The sequence below is a fragment of the Bison bison genome, unplaced genomic scaffold, assembly GCF_000754665.1.
Source record: "Bison bison bison isolate TAMUID 2011002044 unplaced genomic scaffold, Bison_UMD1.0 scf7180017864469, whole genome shotgun sequence".
In the NCBI taxonomy this organism is placed as follows: domain Eukaryota; kingdom Metazoa; phylum Chordata; class Mammalia; order Artiodactyla; family Bovidae; genus Bison; species Bison bison.
The window spans coordinates 6783448-6787985 of record NW_011495030.1 but is presented as its reverse complement, the minus strand read 5'-3'; the positions used below and the strand labels follow the sequence as shown (position 1 = coordinate 6787985).

Genomic DNA, 4538 nt, shown 5'->3' with positions numbered 1-4538 from the left:
GTAAAGTTATAGCTGTGTAATGCTAATGCTAATGCTAAGTCACTTGAGTCAGACACGACTGAAGTGACTTAGCATTAGCATTAGCATTACTCAGCTATAACTTTACTGCTCCTCTGTTTTGTGGTTAAAGCCTGGGAAGATTTTTAGTGCTAGACTGCAACATATGTCACCAGGGTTTGCTGAATGATTAATAGAGTAAGGACAACCACGGTCATTGAAGATTGGTAGGCAAGAGTCAAAGCTATGGTAGTTGTGTGTGGATGTGAGAGTTGGACCATAAAGAAAGCTGAGCACCAAAGAATTGATACTTTTGAACTATGGTGTTGGAGAAGACTCTTGAGAGTCCCTTGGACTGCAAGAAGATCCAACCAGTCCATTCTAAAGGAAATCAGTCCTGAATATTCATTGAAAGGACTGATGCTGAAGCTGAAGCTCCAATACTTTGGCCACCTGATGTGAAGAATTGACTCACTGGAAAAGACCTTGATGCTGGGAAAGATTGAAGGCAGGAAGAAAAGAGGACAACAGAGGATGAGATGGTTGGATGGCATCACCAACTCAATGGACATGAGTTTCAGCAAACTCCAGGAGATAGTGGATGATGGGGAAGCCTGGTGTGCTGCAATCCATGGGGTTGCAAAGAATCAGACATGACTTAGCAACTGAACAGCAACAACATACACTAAAATAGGTATTATCAAAAAGACGAATAATAGCAAATGTTAATGAGGATGTGGGGAAATGGGAACCATTATACAGTAGTAATTGGACTGTAAAGTGCTACATCCACTTTTAAAGCAGTATGGCAGTTTCTTAAAAGGTTAAACATAGAGTTACCATATGATTTGGCAGTTTCACTCCTAGGTACATACCAAGAAAAATGAAAACACATCCACCTAAAAACTTGTTCTTGGATATTCCAGCAGCATTATTCATATTAGCCACATTAAAGTGGGAACAACCCAGATGTCCATTAACTGATGACTATATAGACAAAACATGGCATTTCACACAATTAAATGTTATCAGACAATAAAAAGAAATGAAGTTCTGTTCTGATACATCCTACAGCACAGGTGAACATTACACTAAGTGAAAGAAACCAGATACAAAGGACCTTATATTACAAGATTCCATTTATATTAAAAGAGCAGAATAAGCAGATCTATAGAGACACACAGTAAATTCGTGGTTGCCTAGGTCCTGTAGACTAGGTGATTGGGATATAATAGATAAGGAATACGTCATTTCTTCTTTAAGAAATGAATATATTTTAAAATTAATTGTGGTGATAGATGTACTACTCTGTGAATATACTGAGAGAAGCTATTGAATTATATACTTTTATTGAATGAATTGTTTGCTATATGAATTACATCTCAATAAAACTGTGTTAAAAAACAATAGCATTGCTCAAAAATAAACTATTTCTCCATTTCCTACAAATTTTAATCTACAATTCTGGGCTCATTTTATCATTGAAAATAAAAGTAATATTTGGGCTTGATTAATTTTAGGGCTAGGATTTAGAAGTTAAGTTCATTCTAACTTTGATGAATTTGATTTGGTCTTCTAATGTGCATAGTTTTTCTTAAATCTATATAAACATTTGTTTATATATATGTGTATATATATATATATATATATACAAACATACATACATACACATACAAATTCATAATCTCCATAAGAACAAACTCATGTTTACAAATCCATTACCTTTACATATTTCAGTGGAATTTACATTACCTGATTTTAGTGGGAATATTAAGAGCTCATACAGTATTGTCTTAAAATGTATACTATAATGTTAATTTCAAATCTTCATTCAGAAAAGATATGTTTAAAAGTACCTTAAGAAAAGTTGAAATGATAAGGAAACTTCTAGTCTCAAAAAGTAATATAAGTTTAATAACAAAAAACATATTTAAGACTGATTCCTGATAAGATCTGAGAAAGATTTTAAATTTTCTGTTAACATTATTTTCATTTGTATAGTTGTGTGCCTGAATCCTGTGAAGTATTTACAGAAATGAGTTCTTCCTGGCTATAAATGCCATCCTTGGCAACATTATTACATATAAATGGTTAGTTATACATCTTTACTATGCTCATTCTCATCCTCTCTACTTACCAACTTTGAGGCTACCTTTTCCCTTCTTTAAGTACCAGATTTTTCTGGGTTTTCACAGAAGTTATTAGTGCTGAAACCTGTGTGCTCAAGTATCTATCCTCCAAGGCCTCCTTCCTTCAGTTCAGTTCAGTTGCTCAGCCGTGTCCAACTCTTTGCCCATGAATTGCAGCACGCCAGGCCTCCCTGTCCATCACCAACTCCCGGAGTTCACTCAAACACACACCCAGGACTGATCTCCTTTAGAATGGATTGGTTGGATCTCCTTGCAGTCCAACGGACTCTCAAGAGTCTTCTCCAACACCACAGTTCAAAAGCATCAATTCTTCGGCCCTCAGCTTTCTTCGTAGTCCAACTCTCACATCCATACATGACCACTGGAAAAACCATAGCCTTGATTAGATGGACCTTTGTTGGTAAAGTAATGTCTCTGCTTTTAAGACCATGAACACAGTGGTAGCCCTGCATTTCCCTCTACATTTTACTTCTCACCACTCTTGTTCAGTACGTAATCTTTCTCAGGTTAACATATTTGATTTTAATTCCCTTCTTTCTTTCCTTTTCTGTTTCACATTTTGCCTGGTTTTCTGAGTCCCCTGGTTTTCTCAGTCTTCTAGCTCCCATTCCACCTTCATCACCATCTCCTGTTCATTTGAAAATTGTCCCTGTCCCTGTGAGATTAACCTCAGTAAGACTGAAACATGTAAGGATGATGCTCTTGTAATAAGGAAACTTTAAAATAATGAAACCACATGTAAGGGTCAATATTTTAATGCTCTGAAAGAAAAGTGAAAGTGTTAGTTGCTCAGTTGTGTCTGACTCTTTGCAACCCCATGGACTGTAGCCTGCCAGGCCTCTCAGTCCATGGGATTTTTCAGGCAAGAATACTGGAGTAGGTTGCCCATTTCCTTCTTCAGGGGATCTTCACGGCCCAAAAATCAAACTTGGATCTCCCACATTGTAAGCAGACTTGTTACCGTCTGAGCCACTGTCTAGCCACCAGGGAAGCCTCTGTCGTCACTTCATCATTCTCTAATCAAATCTTTTCCTCATGCATTCAGGATAACTTTTGCTATTGCAATTATAATTGGTTTTCTGTTTAATTGATAGCATTATAGTAGTATTGCTTTCCAATTCTTTTGTGTGTAAATGGATAGTTTTTCAACTACAGTATGGGCTAAATATACTTGTGTTAGTTAACCTGATAACCTAACTTTTGCATATACTTGTGTTTCTGTATTTAAAAGAGAATCTGATTTTGAAGTTACTGACTCCTTATCATCTTGGAGATATTTATTTCCAAGATAATATCTTTAGTTTTCATCCTTACCTTTTTCCACTAAAGAGTTAAAATATCCAAATTCCTTCACAAGGGAGTATTTACAGGGTACTCAGCTGTTAGTCGGAGAAGGCAATGGCACCCCACTCCAGTACTCTTGCCTGGAAAATCCCATGGATGGAGGAGCCTGGTAGGCTGCAGCCCATGGGGTCGCTAAGAGTCGGACACGACTGAGCGACTTCACTTTCACTTTTCACTTTCATGCATTGGAGAAGGAAATGGCAACCCACTCCAGTGTTCTTGCCTGGAGAATCCCAGGGACGGGGGAGCTTGGTGGGCTTCCGTCTATGGGGTCTCACAGAGTTGGACACGACTGAAGCAACTTAGCAGCAGTAGCAGCAGCTGTTAGTATATTTTCAACCTTGAGAGCAGTAAAATGAAACATAGTTTGAAAAGCCAGAATAATGTCCTGTGGCTTTATTTCTCTAAGCTTAGTCTTAGATTATCATTTTCTCTTGGCAAATCTAACTGTAGGAAGTAGTGAGTTTGATTTTATGTTAAATGAAATTAAATTCTTCCAAGGATACCAGTAAGTTCCTTCTGTTCCTTGCCAATACATAAAACATATCTCTCACAGTGGCTTCCCATAGAATTTCAGTTTTGCAAGATGAAAAAGATCTAATGTACAGTATTGAGCATAAGTAAACACTCATATTGTTGTTGTTTTGTAGTCGCTAAGTCATGTTCAAGTCTTGTGACCCCTGAGAATCTGTGGGATTTCCCAAGCAAGAATACTGGAGTGGGTTGTCATTTCCTTCTCCAGGGGATCTTCCTGACCCAGGGATTGAACCCACGTCTCTTGCATTGGAAAACAGATTCTTTACCACTGAGCCATCAGGAAATCCCTAACACTCCTATGCTGTATACTTAAAAATGGTTAAGATGATAAGTTTTATGTTTCTTGTTTTATACCACAGACCAAAAAATGCTTAGATGTTTTTGGATTTTAAAAAACACACACACACAAAACCCAGCATCCCCTGTCTTTTTCTTGAGGCCTAAATTCTTCACTCCTTGTCTGCATCCCAGGTGGTGCTAGCGGTAAAGAGCCCATCTGCCAATGCAGGA

General features: G+C 37.6%; 1 protein-coding gene across 8 annotated transcripts in view; it reads left to right on the top strand.

The window, feature by feature from the left end:
- Positions 1 to 4538, top strand: part of RFX3 (regulatory factor X, 3 (influences HLA class II expression)) — a 333454-nt gene that overhangs the window by 286142 nt on the left and 42774 nt on the right. The window lies entirely within an intron of this gene.